Below are 17,951 nucleotides of genomic sequence, written 5' to 3' on the forward strand. Positions count from 1 at the left end.
ATTATCTTTTCCCCAGCCACAAATTCTTGGTCAGCCGACAAAGGATTGACTAGGATCCAAAAAACATTCATAACCCAGTGATTGAGCCTGCCATTCTATTGCTGGAATATTCTTTGAGCAGCAGACAGAAGTAATCAACCACCAGGTTTAGAGAAGAAAACAGAGCAGAGCCGTAAAATATATGGCAGCTCAGCTACAGCAAAACCATACATAAAATTTAGCCAGGCCAGGGCAGGGGTGCAACATCCTTCTGCGATTCACTGTTTAGTTAACATAGCCCAACTCCTGTGCCACCACTGTGGTCCTCCTCACTGATGGGTTGGCAACCAGCCCTAATATTTGGAGCCACTCACTGGCTGCTCTGTATACCTGGTCCTGCAATCTCCTGGGAGATGTGATATTGTATCTCAGGAGGCTGCAGGACCAAGGACTCATCATCACATCTCACCTAGGCATGCACATGCTGTTTCCTCAGATAACTTTAAAAAAAAAAAATCTTGCTTTGATAAAAACTGTTTTGAATTTATTTTAATGAACAATACAGACTGAACTGAAAAGGACACACCAGTATCTAAAGCGCTAGTATCTTGTGTTGTTTTTATATCATAGGCATGCACCTTGTAGGTGCTTTTGGCTGTGGACATGGGCCAGCATGGCCACGCAAACCGGTTTGTAGGGATGGGCCAAATGGACCCCTGTTCAGCTCGCACCAGAACTTTCGAACACACGCAAAAGTTTGGACCCGAATAACGAACCCCATTAACGTCAATGGGACCCGGACATCACAAACCCAAAGTGCCCATTTTTAAGGCTTATATGCAAGTATACATGTGGGACATGTATCAATAAAAGAAAAGTTTGTGAAAAACTTCATTTTTAAATAAGCAGTGATTTTTTGATTTTTAAAGTGAAAGTCATAATTCCTTCCAATATAGTGCCTGAGGGGTCCCCTTAGTATACCTGTAAAGTGGCAGATCTGTACCATGTCTAGAATCTTCTGCAGCAATAATTGCATTTATAAAGCCCAAAAAAATGATTTTTTTCCTGCAAGCTGCCTTTATTTTGCTCAGCAACAGATCATACACACTGACTCCCCAGCTGTTGCTGAGAAAAATAAAGGCAGCTTGCAGATTCTAGACATGGTACAGATCTGCCACTTTACAGGTATATAGGCCACACTAGGAACAAGATTAGAGATTTTTTTGGATATATTCTGGTGTCACTTTGATTTTGGATAGAAGTAACGGGTGCATAAAAATTGGTCTTTGGGTGTCAGTGGCGCCTTCCTAACATAACCCTTTAGAGGTACTCTTGATGAAAGTAAGAATTGGCCTTGATGTAAAAAATTGCAATGATATAAACCTGTCAAACAGGTGCAGAAAAATTGGTCTCCTCCATCATCATCATTACCACTGGAGACAACTTGGGGGAACATGAATGCTAATTTGTCTACCAGCGTTCTCCCCTGTATCTAGACTCATGTTCCTATCATCCTCAACCTCAGAACCAACATCTGAATCCAGTAATGACTGGGCATCATCAAGAAGCAAGTGGATGGCGCTGTGGTCAAATAACTCAGCTGACTCCTCCATGGCTGATGTTGGGGCTATGGCAGGAATAGATGATGGCAACTGCAGGGGACTGCACACTTGTCTCTGCTAGCGTGACAGAGGATGAGAAGGATAAGGAAGGTTTAGTAAGCCAGTCCACCACCCCCTCTGCATGCTGTGGCTGGCTTGCATGGGCAAACTCACTAAACAGAGGAAATTATGCCCTGCCTGAGGACTGACTACCACGTCCACCTTTGCCTCTGGACACATTTGTTGCTGGCCCCCTTACAGTACCAAGGGAACGTTTACCTCTCCTTGTTGTCCTCCCAGACATTATTGGGAGGGAGGGGGCGATGCTTATAAGCATGTAAAGAAGAAGTGGAAATCTGTACGTAGATGCACTTTAATCAATGTAACGTGGTGTTTGGTGCACTTCAATTTGAGTATTCATACTACACAGACACACTCCATGGATACACTATAATTTACTGCAATATAATGCGTCAAACATACAGTGATGAACAGAACTATATGGTGTTAAACTGCCAGTAATACACACAGAAGTAAATGGCGTTAAACTTGCAGTAACACAAAAAAACTATATGGCGTTAAACTGGCAGTAACGCACACAGAAGTAAATGGCTTTAAACTGGCTGTAATGCACACATAACTATATGGGGTTAAACTGGCAGTAAAGCACAATAAACAATATGGCATTAAACTGGCAGTAATGCACACAGAACTATATGGTGTTAACCTGGCAGTAACACACAAAAAACTATATGGCGTTAAACTGGCAGTGACGCACGCAAAACTATATGGCGTTAAACTGATAGTAACACACACAGAAGTAGATGACGTTAAACTTGCAGTGACACACACAGAAGTAAATGCCGTTAAACTGGCAGTAACGCACACAGAAGTAAACGGTAATAAACTGTCAGAAACGCAATCAAATAGACATGTTTACCCGTCACAACACTGACACTATCTAAACTGTCCCTACTCTAGCTATGCACTAATATAAAGATTACTGACATGATGTCACTACACTACACTGAAACTATGTGAGCTGTCCCTACTCTACACTAATGTATGTATGAATGACACGTCTCACTACACTTCAGTGAAACTATCTGAGCTGTCCCTACTCTAGCTGCACACTGTGCAAAGCTGAATGATGGTCCTCCTCACTACACTCCCACTATTCCTAGACTGATATTATACTAATATTCTACACTGACAATTGAAGCAAAATAGCACAGTATAGCACACTAACTAATAGCATTGAACAGAGCCCTGTTCTATCTCTCTCCATGCCTAAATTACACTGAAAATGGCTGCCATTGAAAGAATACTTTTATACTGTGAAGCGGGAATGAGCCATGATTGCATAAAGTCATGATGACAGTGTCCAATCATGACTCTGACAGTGCTCTCTGCCCTGATTGGCTGCAGCTATCACTGCTTCAGCCAATCAGGGCTTGAAATGCACCGTTCAGTGCCGCAGTGCATTGTGGTTGGTTAGTTTGTTCTAATGTTCGTTGAATGCCCAAACAGCAAAAGTTCAGCCCGAACTTATGCTCAGGCCGAACCGTTCCCCATCCCTACTGGTCTCTGGCTTACGCAGCCCCATACACAACTGTGGTGTCCATACACAACTTCAGAAGCAACATGTTTACTTGCTGCCTGATATATCCCACTGACTTTTAGATGCCATTGTAACAAAATAATAAATGTTATTCACTTTACCTGTCAGTGATCTTAATGTTATGTCTGATCGGTGTATATAATATTTTAGCCATGTTAGACCAAGTTTTTCTGTTCCATTTTACTCCTTTTCCCACAGGTAGGGTTAAGATTCATTTTATATTGGAGAACAATGTTAAACAAATGAGGCATCTGTGATGTGATGAAGAGAGAATAAGTATGTAGTTGGGTTCATCGTTATGAATTGTTCCAGTCTGCTGTGCATGGTCACACTCAGCTATCATCACCACTCCATGCGCATCCTTCCAACAAGAAGCGCTCAGACAGCTGTCAGAGATACACTGAACCTGCCATTCCAATCAACTGTCAAAGTGTTCAGTTCACTCAGAATTCAGGGACATTTAACTTGCATTTGAATTTCAAATTCATTTTTTTTTAAATAAAGTCCTAATTTATAATCAGTCAATATAAGTAGGTCAGTTAAATGCGTTACAAAAAAAAACAACAGTGGAACATTTTGATATTGGGCTTAAAGCAAATTTCTCTTTCTTCATTTACTTAAAGTGGTTGTAAACCTTTAAAAAATGAAAGGTTAACGAAGCACATTCCTTCTATAGTGTGTACTTGTCTCAATCCGGAGCACTTAGGGTCAGATCACACAGGAAGAGACTGCAGTAGCGACTACGGTAGCAGGCAGTGTGGTGTGTGCTGTGACACATCCCACACAGCTCCCCCTTTTTTTTGGTATTGTACAAACTTTGCTTGAAGGGTACAAAAGTAGTTGAGGGCGGCACAGTGGTGTAGTGGGTAGCACTCTCACCTAGGCAGTAAAAAGGGTCGCTGGTTTGAATCCCAACCACGACACTACCTGCCTGGAGTTTGCATGTTTTCCCTGTGCCTGCGTAGGTTTCCTCCGGGTACTCCGGGTACTCCGGTTTCCTCCCACACTCCAAAGACATGCAGGTAGGTTAATTGGCTTCTGTCCCAAATTGGCCCTAGTATATGAATGGGGACCTTGGATTGTTGGATCCTTGAGGGTAGGGACCAATGTGAGTCTGCAATGTACAGGGATAGAGACAATTGTAGACACTCACTCAGGTTGAACTGGATGGACTGGTATCTTTATTCAACCTTACTAACTATGTAACTATGTAAGCTTCATTTATGTCATGTTGTCCTCTACAGTGCACTGCGATAAAATACAGCACATCTGCATTTTATCAAAGATTGCTGCAGCGCAGCTCAGAACTACATTGCAGTGTGAATGGGACACACAGAAAACAATTGTTTTCTGTATGTCCTTGTGGTGACGAGTATTTTACAATGTAGTAAAACGCCTGTGATCGCACTGTGATGTTGATTTACTAAACGCAAGTAGACTGCACTTTGCAACGAGCAGTTGTGCCATACAAGTGCAGTTGCTCCAGAACCTAGTAAATGAACAGAAGCTCTGCTGACTTCCATCATCCAATCATGTGCAAGTAAAAATGCTGGTTTTTATTTTTCTTTCCTGCGTGATTGGGTACTCTTTACAAAGTGAAGCTTTACCTCATTTACTAAGCTCTGAAGCAACTTTGCAAAGTGCACAGTCTATTTTCTTTAATAAATAAACTCCTTTATGTGCATTCAGCCTTGTTATTTCTATCTGCTCTCTCCTTCCTCTGCTACCTGTCTGAGTAACTTCTCACAGTTTTCCCTGACATCAAGCCTGACAGAGAATGTGATTGACAGCCTCAACTGTGCATGTTTCCCTTTAAGACTGTGTAGAAGGGGTGTGCCCTTTCCCTCCACTCGGATCTTGGATTACACTAAGCCCTTTGCTCTGTGCAGTGCAGTGTATGACCCCCATATCCCTGCCCTGATGCAAGCTGAGAAATAGCCTTTCATTTCAATTTTCCTTGCATGTGATTAGGTATTCTTTGCAAAAGGAATCTTTACCTCATTTACTAAGCTCTGTAGCAACTGCACTTGCCGAAGGGGCAACTACACTTTGCAAAGTGCACAGTCTATTTGCCTTTAGTAAATCAACCCCATTTTATCAACAGAGGATAGTCACTTCAGTCAATTTATGTAAGCATTTATTATCACTTTAAAGTCAAAATAAACTTAGTTTTAAGTAGTTTAACATTTTACATATTTTTTTTTTAAATATCAAGTATGCCGCCATCCATGAGCTGAAGGAAATGATACCTGATATATCCCCTCACCAGATGGAGGTTGATAGATTTTACCATGCCCTGACTGCACCTAGATCTGATGGCTTACCACGGGATGTGATAGCTAAACCACACTACTACAAAATAAAAGAAAAGTTGATGATGGCAGCCAGGACCTGCAGAATTTGTCCCTTTTTGTGGCACCAATACAGCTATTCACTGACCTCGCTCCATCTACGGTTCAGAAGTGGATGAATATGAAGCCTTTATTGCAGCAGTTACGGAACAGACAGTTAAAATACAGATGGTCATTACCGTTTAAACTGTCATTCACTTACAAAGGCAAATCCCACTCCTTTGCCACTTTCCATGATGGAGAAGATTTACTGGTTCAGCTGGACATAATATACAGGGAACCTCAAACTGCCTATAATTAAGGATAAGATTGGCAGATATATTATGGCAGTTGGTCACATTAACGTTCAACTGGTCTCTTTTATTTCTTATTATGCTCCTAATTCGGGACAAGTTGTATTTTTTAGTACCATGCTAAAGGTATTACTACCTAAGGCTCAGGTACAGGTTGTCAATGAGCGGCGATAGCATTAATCAAGCCCTCAAAGATGCAAACATTTCTGGACATATACATGCTATTCGCAATAAAGGTGGGACATTAGAAAATAATCCAGAAAAAATAGCAGCCCTTTTTCATAAATTCTACTCCAAACTCTACAATATACAACTGCAACACAAACCCCCACGCCTAACAGCACAACTAGAAGGACCCATCAATGCAAACAAATTACTTGCAGCTATCAAAGATCTAAAACCAGGAAAGAGTCCAGGCCCAGATGGATTCACATCCAAAACCTAAATAATCTATGCCCATCTTCTCTCAAAACATTTATTAACAACCTCAACTCCCTAGCAAAAAACAAAAACACCTCAAACTCCTTCCTTGTGGCTTACATATCAGTAATTCCAAAACCCAAAAAGATCACACAGATTGCTCAAATTTCCAACCCATTTCCCTTCTTAACCTCCCTGGCGGTACGATTATTTCGGATTTTAGGTGCTAAATGCGGTACCATTAGTTTGCATGAAAATTTGGCGTTTTATATTGTAGTCCTGCAATTCTTAGGAATAACTCTCTTAAATCTGTCCAAACCAGAGTCTAGCAGACATCCCGGGTATGATAAAGTTTGAAAAATGAAATCATAAATTATAATATAATAAATAATTATAAATAATTGTACCAAATAATAATATAACAATAATAAAAATTATTCAATAATGTAATCAAATCAAAAACACTGAAATTTGCTCAGTTGCAGAATTGTCACTGTCATTACTTTTCAGTATTTGATGACGGATCTCCCCACAAATCGCTATCGCTCAATTCTGCGAGTGATTACAATTTATTATCGCTGTTTTCTAGCTGGTCTAAAATCATTTTTGATGTACAGTGACAGTTTTGGTTGCTATGGGCAATCTCCAGTTTCCAGGCATAAAGAACAGTTTTTATTATATAAAACTGCATGCAGGACACTGGGCAGACCACTAGGGACAACGGGGATGTGAAATATTTACATACAGCAATGTAATCTGTAAGATTACATTATACTGTATGTATACTGTGTGTTTCACTTTTTGAATTTGGCGCCGATCTCCGTGCCCGTGTGTCGCAATGCTCGCAGGGCACGGAGATCGGCGATGTGATGCATCGAGCGAGACACGGCTCGCTCGTACAGCGGGGAGACAACGCTGGATCCGAGGGAGAAGGTAAGTAAACCTCCTCCTGGATCCAGCGATGCAGTCCCGAGTCTGGCTCGGGGATACCGCTCTTGGTATAAAAAATCCACCCCGAGTCAGACTCGGGAATACCGTCAGGGGGGTTAATGTGGACCTAAAACTTTTAGCAAAAATATTAGCAAACAGAATGAGACCCCTGCTTTCCAAAACTATAGGGCCAAAACAAGTTGGCTTCATGCCCGGGCCGGGAAGCTAGGACAATATAATCAAAGCATACAAAGTGAGACTCAGGTAAGGCTACAAGGGTAAAAAAATGGCAACAGAGGGTCTTAATCAAGGTTAATTCTAAAAGTACAAAATGCATTGATTTCACAATTTACACAGAATATGATAATTCATGGTGCGACTATAAATATCTTGACAACTTCACACACAATACTACAAAAGTTTAAAAAACACTAAGGAGTAGTGCTATAAAGACAGACACGAAGTGAGAAAAACACATAACAATACAAACACAAATTCAATAACAAAGTCCGATATTAAACTTAAAGACAACTAAACAATCTAAACTCAGAAGGGACATAATGAATTTTGAGAAAGATCAGGTCTTCGCTACATTCGTTTTATATACACATTTGATCCTACATTTCTTCGCATATCCCGATCCCATGACTTGGGCGTGTAAGGGAGTTAAGGTCCTTAAAGCGGGAGTCCGCCTTTTTTTTGTTTTAAAAGCCAGCAGCTACAAATACTGCAGCTGCTGACTTTTAAAATAATGACACTTACCCGCCCAGCGCGCCCGCGATGTCGGCACCCGAAGCCGATCTCTCGATCGTCTCTCGGGTGCTGCCGCCGCCATCTTGGGTATGGGAATCAGGAAGTGGAGCCTTGCGGCTTCATTTCCTGGTTCCCTACTGCGCATGCGCGAGTCGCACTGCGCAATAAGGATGGTCCCCGCTGTTTCTGGGATCCGTGTGTTTCCCAGCAGGCAGCGGGGGACCTTCGGAAAAGGGACGTAGATTCTGCGGAAAGGGGCGTAGCTTCTGCAGATTCTACGCCGGAAGTGGGTGCAGATACCTGTACTGTACAGGTACCTGCACCCCCCTCCCCCCTGAAAGGTGCCAATTGTGGCGCCAGAGGGGGGGAGGGTTCCAATGAGTGGAAGCTCCACTTTAGGGTGGACCTCCGCTTTAATGACATTACTAGTGAGGGAGACTTGTGTACCTTTGATCAGTTGAAAGCCAGACATGACCTGCCCAACTCCTATTTTTTTCCTTATTTGCAGCTGCGCCATGCTTTTCAAACACAGTTTTCAAACTTACATATAGAGTGTTTGCCATCTGCTCTGGAGTCCCTGATAACTTCGGGGGACCTGGCTAAACCTCTATCAACTGTCTATAAATCTCTTTTCAAAAAGACCCCCCTGGAATATCTAAATGTAGATGGGGTAAGTTGAACTATGTTAGTTCTAAGGTCCACTGGCCTAGTGGAGGGTTGCCCAATTAGGGGCTATGTTGTCTGTATAGTTCGTATTGTACTGTTTTTGTCTGTGACTGTACTGTATTGTTATAAAAATGAATAAACAGATAAAAAAAAAAAACATACACATTTGATGATAGACAAATCTCCTTCCTCTTTGGATTTCAATTGAGAATGGTAGATTATGTACCCGTACCTTCTGCAAAGAAACTGTGGCTAATACTCTGCTGAGGGTAGACAGCCATCAAAAGATTAAAAATGGAATACCAGTGGGCCAATTCCTAAGGATCAAAAGGAATTGTACCAAAAAAGATGACTTGAGAAAGGAGGGAGATGACTAGGGAGATGATACTAGATTCCGCAAACCCGTAAGGCTAAAGGCAGAGCAGCACTCCAAAGTAGAGAAAGTCTTCTCTCTCTCTGGACTCTAACATTAAAAGCAAAAACCAACTCAAACCAGGCCTGGTGGGAATAATTACAGCTTATGGTGCTCAGTGGGACTTGGTTCGTGGAATACTCGCAAAGCATTGGGGAATACTGATGAATAGCCCAAGACTATCTGACATTGTAGGAATGTCACCTAAGTTGGTTGCTCGGAGGGCCAAAAATCTGGGGGAGATTCTGATTCACTCAGAGTTTGTCAAAGAGCTGAGCTCAAATTGGCTATCTGAATACCCCAGGAGCAAAGGAATGTTCCCTTGCAATAAATGCCAAGTTTGCCCCTTTGTGGACAGAACAGCCACCTTTACTGATGTAGGGGGCATAAATCCTGTGAGATCCGTGATCTTATTAATTGTTCCACAAGTAGGGTGATCTACATGCTCACTTGCCCGTGCCCCAAAATCTATATAGGTAAAACTAAAAGACCCCTTAAAGTCAGGATAGACAAGCACTTGTGGGAAATTAAAAGGGAAAATTAAATTTCGCCTTAGCCTTATGTCATTGAGGAAAAACTGATGGTCTAAGGTTTAAGGGGATATATGTGCTTAGGTTTCCAGTGAGGAGGGGGGACTTCAACCGTATACTGCTTCAGAAGGAGAAGTGGTGGATATATTGATTGAGTTCCCTTGCCCCCTGGGACTTAATACTGAATTAAATCTCCAGGTTTTTTTTTAAACTTGAGAAAAGATTTCCTCACGTCATACCATATATAGTCATGAACCCTGGGCGCATATATCTACCACTGCCTATATTCCCTCTCCATACATAAGCTCACACTTAATCTCCCCTTTCTTTCCCTCCGTCTACCCTAGGTCCTTTAAGTGTATTTCCCCCTCCTCTCTATCTTTCCTTCTTTCCTTTGCACTTGCAAATCTCTTGTTTTCCTTTCTAATATCGCTCCCTCCTCCTCTGTACATTGTGAATATTGTCGCCATATAACAATGTACCAACTGCTCTTTCTCCTCCTCCACCTCCCTCCTCCCCTTTTGCCTTTTTTCTCCCTATTCCCTGTGAGTGTGTGTGTGAGAAATGTTGACTCTATCTGCGTCTCTGTATTATCAATTATTATTTTTTTAATTTCAAAGCTTTAAAATTGAAAGAATGAATTTGGATCCTCAACCATAGGAAGAAGGGAGGTTAGAAAGATAGAGTACTTTGTTTATCAACTAAATAAATGAGGTAGCCCAGAAGAGGAGCTGCTCTATCCAATTCTTGAGGAGAGCATTCTGGATAAGAAGCTGGAAAATCACACATCTGTCCCAATTTAGAAGAGAAAAACTTTCTTAGGAGGGGCGGTGTTAACAAAATGGACTTGCCGTTATAAGGGACTGATAACTCCTAGCCTCTCCCCGTCTAAACGAAGCTACGTTACTCCCTTAGTCGAAACATGTTGATACCAGCTACAGAATGCCCCGTTCAAATTGAGATCGCAGTTTGGAAAGACTTCCTTCCTTGCATCCAACCCTGCAGTATATTTCATGCTGCAATTGCTGCGGAATAAGCAGCTGACCATCTGATTATTCACCTCTACTAAAGAACCCCTGTATTACAAGTATGGCTAAAACCGAACCCCGGCTCAGCAATGACTTAGCGGGATAAGATAACTAGCTTATTCCACGGGATGGTAATGTATGGACGCAACTCTCTCTGAAACAGCTGATTCTGACTGCCGGAAGCATGTTATGTGAAATGCCTTGATCTCTAGTGAGAACTGTGCAGTAGTTCTTTCCTGTATCCATCCACATTGCAGCCAACTTTGTTTTTCCTGCTAATGGTAGAGCGGGCTATGCTTTTTTTTTTCAAGAAATACAAGAAATTAACGTTTAGATTCCTTGAATCCCTGCTGCCTTCATCTGAGCACAAGCAATACAGAAGGTACATTGCGGAGTATTCTATTAGTGCATTGGACAATATATAGGAACACATGCTAAACGTTCTCGGTACCTGATTAATACCACTCTCTAACCACTGTGCCATTTTCACCATATCTACTATTGGATGACATGTCTCTATTTTTTGAGTGGCACTGTCCGCAGTGAATGCAAATGACTGCAGCGGCGCATGCGCACAGGGGATTCTCGGCTGGAAGCCCGGCAGATGGCGGACCATGCCAGGAAGAAATCTCCCATGCGCATGCATGAGTGACGATATCGCGGCTCCGGCCACTCACAGTGCCGGAGCCGCGATACCCGGAAGAAACGTGTCATCTCCCTCGGCGTAGATCGGCGTGGGTCGGGCCAGATGTCGGGGCCTCGTTCTAAGGTAAGTATTTCATAATGAGCTAGTATGCAGTGCATGCTAGCTCATTATGGCTTTTCCTTTGCAGGTGAGAAAAAATAATAATAAATTCAGCTGGTTTACAACCGATTTAGGGGAAACAGGCAGTGGAGCCTTACGGCTTCACTGTACTCTTCTCACTATGCATGCATGAGTCGCGCGGCGCATTGTGAATGGCCGGCTGTCTTCTGGGACACACACATCCCCGAAGAAGAGGATATGACATGCTGCGCCGCTGACCGGATGGATCGAAAGTACAGGTTGTACTTCACAAAAAGTTAGAAGAAATTTTTTTTTTAACTATACAAAAATGAGGGGTGGAGAGGTGGTCTTTCATTTAAGACCACCTCTCAAAAGTGGGTTGAACTCCACGTTAAACCTAAACATCACGCTAAAATCTCAAAGATCAAGGGTCTTTTACTACCCACAGATGTAGAAAAGGCCTTCAAGGTATGGGAAATAGCACATTGAATTGAATAAAAGCACTTTACCAAACCCCCAAGCCAAAATCAAGATAAATTACATTTTTGCAGACGCAATTAACATAAGCAATGGGACCAGACAGGGTTGCCCACTTCCCCCCCTCCTCTTCATACTGGCCCTTGAACTTCTCATAAGAACAATAAATCTAGAAAAAGCAATACATGGCTTCTATTTTAACAACAGAGAATACAAATCTGCCGCATATGCAGATTATTTACTTTTCTTTCTCCCCCAGCCCCATATCTCCATCTCCAACCTGAATACAATTTTTAAAACCTTCAACTACATTTCAAACTTAAAATTAACTTCAGCAAATCTGAAGCCCTTAATCTTACCTTAACATCTGACCAATTCCATTTAACTCAACTGAACTGCCCATACAAATAGGAACATAAAACCCTTAAATACCTCGGGATTAAGCTAACATCAGATACAAACGCCGTATATGAAGCTAATTTCAAACCCCTGTTAAAAAATATAGAAACAGATCTTAAGAAGTGGACCTACAAACATTTTTCCTGGTTTGGTTGGACATCCGTTTCTAAAAATGACAGTTCTACCAAGACTATTGGTAGTACTACCCATCCAAGTACCAAATTTATTCTTCAAAAAACTTACAAGCCTACAGCAAAGTTTTCTATGGGCAAATAAAAAACCTAGAATCAATCTTCGATTACTCACCCTCTCTAAACAGTCTTCCACCTCTTAACAGTACACCTCCGGGACCCAGACTCAGTTCATCCACTATCCACACTCCGGTTTCATATACAAAAGAGTAAGGGGGCCGCCAATGTGCAGTACCATTAAAACACTTTATTGATAAGAAATATCCACACTTACATTTAAAAAGCATCAGTGTTTACATCTGTATTTCGATTTTTAACCACTTCAGCTCCGGACCAATAAACACCTTAAGGACCAGAGGTCTTTTTGCAATTTCGCACTGCGCTGCTTTAACTGGTAATTGCGCGGTCATGCAATATTGCACCCAAACGAAATTTGCGTCCTTTTCTTCCCACAAATAGAGCTTTCTTTTGATGGTATTTGATTGCCTCTGCGATTTTTTTTTTTTGCGATATAAATGGAAAAAGAGCGAAAATTTTGAAAAAAAAAGATATTTTCTTCTTTTTGTTAAAAGAAAAATCGAATAAACTAAATTTTAGTCATACATTGAGGGCAAAATTTATTCAGCCACATGTCTTTAGTAAAAAAAATGTCAATAAGCGTATATTTTTTGGTTTGCGCAAAAGTTATAGCGTCTACAAACTAGAGTACATTTTCTGGAATTTACACAGCTTTTAATTTATGACTGCCGATCTCATTTCTTGAGGTGCTAAAATGGCAGGGCAGTACAAATCCCCCCCAAATGACCCCATTTTGGAAAGTAGACACCCCAAGGAAATTGCTGATGGGTATGTTGAGCCCATTGAATATTTATTTTTTTTGTCCTAAGGGATTGAATAATGACAAAAAAAAAAAAAAAAAAATTTTTTTTACAAAAAGTTGTCACTAAATGATATATTGCTCACACATGCCATGGTTATATGTGGAATTGCACCCCAAAATATATTCCGCTACTTCTCCCGAGTATGGCGATACCACGTGTGTGGGACTTTTTGGGAGTCTAGTCGCGCACAGCACCCCGAAAACCAATCACCACCTTCAGGATTTCTAAGGGTGCAAATTTTTGATTTAACTCCTCACTACCCATCACAGTTTCGAAGGCCATAAAATGCCAAAATAGCACAAAACCCCCCCAAATGACCCCATTTTGGAAAGTAGACACCCCAAGCTATTTACTGAGAGGCATGTTGAGTCCATGGAATATTTTATATTTTGCCAAAAGTTGCGGGAATATTACAAACTTTTTTTTTTTGCACAAAGTTGTCACTAAATGATATATTGCTCACACATGCTATGGGCAGAAGTCAAATTACACCCCAAAATAAATTCTGCTGCTTCTCCCGAGTACGGGGATACCACATGTGGGGGACTTTTTGGGAGCCTAGCCACGTACGGGACCCCGAAAACCAAGCACTGCCTTCCGGATTTGAATATAAAATGCTATAAAAAACAAACTAACCAGAGTCACCCGTAACACTTATACGGTGATCAGTGGTGAAAGGGTTAACTAGGGGCAATCAGGGGGTTCAAATTTTTATTAGGTAGTATATGGGGGTCCCTGGCGCTATATAAAAACCTGACGGGGAACCTAAATAACTAACTGGCTAACCAGCGTCACCAGTGACACATGCAGCGATCAGAAAAATGATCGCTTAGTGACACTGGCAAAAGGGGGTGAAAGGGTTAACTCTAGGGGCAATCAGGGGGTTAAATCTTTATTGGGGGGTGATAGGGGGCTACCCTGGACCTAACACTAACTGTCCTGACAGTTTTTACTGTCACAACTGACACTGAATGCATTGATCAGTAAAGAAATGATCAATGCAATCAGTGACACTGTGACTGGGGGGGGAGGGGGGGCGGGGGGGGGATCGGGGGGCGATCGGGGGGGGGATCGGGGGGGGTTTGTGTGCCTGTGTGTACCTACATGTCAGTGTAGTGTTGGTGCACACTTACTTTTACTGTTCTCCTCGTAGTCCAGTCAAAAAGACCGCCCCGAGGAGAATGACATCACTTCCTCCTTCCTGTGTAAACAATACACAGGGGAGGAAGCTTCTCATTGGCCAGGAGCGATCCAGAGGGGGTGGCCGAAAACCAACGGCCATCCCCTCATCACGGAGCGCTCCTGGACCGAATCGGACCGCCGTAAACAGCGGGAGGGGGTCCGATCGGACCCCCCACCCGCTGGAAGGCAATCACGTAGATGTACGTGATTGTGCCTGCCTGTGCCATTGTGCTGACGTACAATGGCAATACGGCGGTCCTCAAGTGGTTAAATGTAAGTGTGGATATTTCTTATCAATAAAGTGTTTTAACGGTACTACACATTGGCGGCCCCCTTACTCTTTTGTATATGAACCCGTAGTGTGGATAGTGGATGAACTGAGTCTGGGTCCCGGAGGTGTACTGTTAAGAGGTGGAAGACTGTTCTACCAACTACCCCCTAAGCGGCATCCGGTCCATAGGGACCTTTATTTGAGGTGAGAGGCTGGGGGAAATAAGGGGTGCACGCTAAGCACTGAAGCCTGGAAGAAGGATGTAGATTGCACTTTATTTGCTCACATTGCACGGTTTAATATTAGCCGTTTGGATGGATTGCACATCATTTGAGTGGACTTTTTTTTTATTTACACTTTTCACTGGATATATATATTTTTTATTGTTCTATTCTTGATCTTTGAACATTTGTTTCCATTTTGGCATGTTTATTCTTGCTTTGTACACTAGTTTGCACTATTTGCATGGATTGATTGCTTGATGTCATTTAGTATATTGATATACATTTCCTTGCACTTTAATACGGATACTTTTATGCACTTTATTATCCGACACTATTTGCACATTTGTATGTACTGTATTATTATATATTGCGTTTTCAATTATTTATGGTTTTTGAGTAGACACATGTAGCTTCATTATAGGTAGCGCCACATAAAACACCCCCCCTTTTCTTATGAAAATGATAGTAATGTTTGGTGTTCTAGAGGAAGTAATCTTTAGTTACAATGGAACTTAGGGCCATACGTCTTTTGCTCCTTCGTTTGATTAATAATGCAAACCCTTCTTTTTTCTTGCTGTTGTTATATACCATATTTTTCGCTCCATAAGACGCACCTGACCATAATCTGCACCTAGGTTTTAGAGGAGGAAAACTAGAAAAAAAAATATTCTGAACCAAATGGTGTACTAAAATATTTACCAGTGCCCATGAAATGCTGCCTGACCATTGCCATAAATGTGACCTGACCATTGCACAGCAATGCAGCCTCTCTTTGTCCACCACTGCAGCCTCTTTGCCCACCATTGCAGCCTCTCTGCCCACCAATTGCAGCCTCTATGTGCCCACCACTGCAGCATCTTTGCCCACCAATTGCAGCCTCTGTGCCCATTGCAGCCTCTCTGCCCACCAATTGCAGCCTCTATGTGCCCATTGCAGCCTCTGTGCCCACTAATGTCAGCCTCTGGATAACACAGCGCTCTCCTGCCTCTGTCCTCCAGCGCTCGTATGTCATGGAGCTGGGTCTGTGTGCAAGGTTCCGCCCCCTAGACCGGCTCTTGTGATAGGCGGAACACTGATTCAATCTATTATAACACGAGCCAGTCTAGGGGGGGTGGGACCTTGCACACAGACCCAGCTCCGTGACATTTGAGTGCCGGAGGACAGAGGGAGGAGAGCTCTGCAGTCGCCGGTAGGACAGTCCGGCCATTCCCATGAGGCTCGGTTCACACTGGTGTGATGCGGGAACCACATTGATTCCTGTGCGGGTTCCCACATCACATCTGAATTGCAGGCAGTTAACATTGTGTGGACTGTGTGGGTGTCAATATAGAGTTGATGACACCCCCAAAACGGTTCACAGAACGCAGTGCGAACTGTTGAATTGGATGCAGTCGGATTGCATGGGTCTGAATGCCAAAAAAAAAAGGTTTTGGTGCAAGTGATGCAATGTGATTTCAGCCGTACAAACTGTTTGGCTGAATTTGCATCGCACAGACATCGCATGTGATGTGCACAGGAATGCGGTGCGGATTACATGCGATGTCTGCAAGCACATAAGGCTGAACCCAGTCCGACATGTCTCTTTTTCCCACAGGAGCAGAGATACAGAGCTGCCAGAGGGCGGAGCTATATGCATCATCAGGGGCCAGCTGCCTAAACTTGGAAAAGACCACCAGGCTCCTAATGTTTTCTGATAAGAAGATGACTGCAGCAGAGTGCTGGATTCCCTGGGCAACTGAGTATGTGAGTCAAGGACAATGCTGTGTAATAGCTAAGAATGGCATAGGAAAAATAAAAGGAGAAAGGAAAGCAGTTCTTCTTTAATAGTTCCAGTAGTGTTGGTCCAGTGCACCTGCACTACAAGAATGAACTAATCCTTAATGTTTAGGACTAGTAAAGCAATCTTATTGATCTGAGCCTTCATTCCTGCAGGCTCCTCCATGGTGAGGACTGGAACCTGCAGCCTCTTCTCATCTGCACTTTGATGGTCTAAGGTCCTCTGACATCGCCAAGACTGAATGAATGGGAGCGCGCCCAAGGAACAGTCCTTGCTCGAGCAAAGAGGAGCACCGTTTCCTGGGGGAGAGGAGGATCAGGTAAGTAAAAAGGGATTATACCATCCCAGACCTCAATGGACATTTACCCCCTTCAGTGCAGGCACAGTACTTTTGCTTTTTCTGAATAGAGCCCTAAGGCTAGATGTTTAAACCTTTGCATAACCCTACTGGTTCTATTACATTTTTTTTACCCCTATTTATTTTCAATGAGGACCTTCCCTTCTTTAAAATAAAGGTTCACAGGTCGCCATGGTGTGGAAGCTGAACATCAGATATCTGGCTCCAAGAATGACAAGTGTGTTGGTGGCCCCAGGGCATTTGTCCTTTTTACCAGTTAATAAAAAACTTGTGACTGATGAGTAACGTATTATCTCTACATAAGTTATTTATAGCCATGCAACCAATCAAATGTAAAAGATTCCTTGGTGGCATTGATGGTCATTCTCACCAAATAAGGCTTTGCTGATACCATGTGTGCCGACAGGGACTAAGCAGGTACTACTGCTTGCCTAGATACCAAACATATTGGGTGAAAGTATATTAAGTTTGCCATTACTACCTGTTTTGGTGGCAGTTTTCCTTGATATAGCGCTACTATTGGGTACAAAGTATTACTCTCATTGATTTCCTGTGATATTGTATCTTTTGTACACTCAACCTTGTGTGTCAGAGGCAGGGCTGCTGTTAGAAATCATGGGGCCTCATGCAGCCTACCCTAGAGGGCTCCTTTCCCCTGGCCGAAAGTGACTGAGGACATAGATTTATCAGTCCCTTTCTCTGTAGGCTCATCTGCACAGATGAATGAATAGGAAGCACTCCAAGGCATCCTTAACAAACTGAAGCATAATAAACACAGTTTACTATGCTTCAGTGATGAACGGACACAGGCGTGATTGGTACCGATCGCTTGCTGGGTTCA

The sequence above is a fragment of the Lithobates pipiens genome, unplaced genomic scaffold, assembly GCF_037356315.1.
Source record: "Lithobates pipiens isolate NorthernLeopardFrog02 unplaced genomic scaffold, aLitPip1_a1.2 Scaffold_8, whole genome shotgun sequence".
Taxonomy (NCBI): domain Eukaryota; kingdom Metazoa; phylum Chordata; class Amphibia; order Anura; family Ranidae; genus Lithobates; species Lithobates pipiens.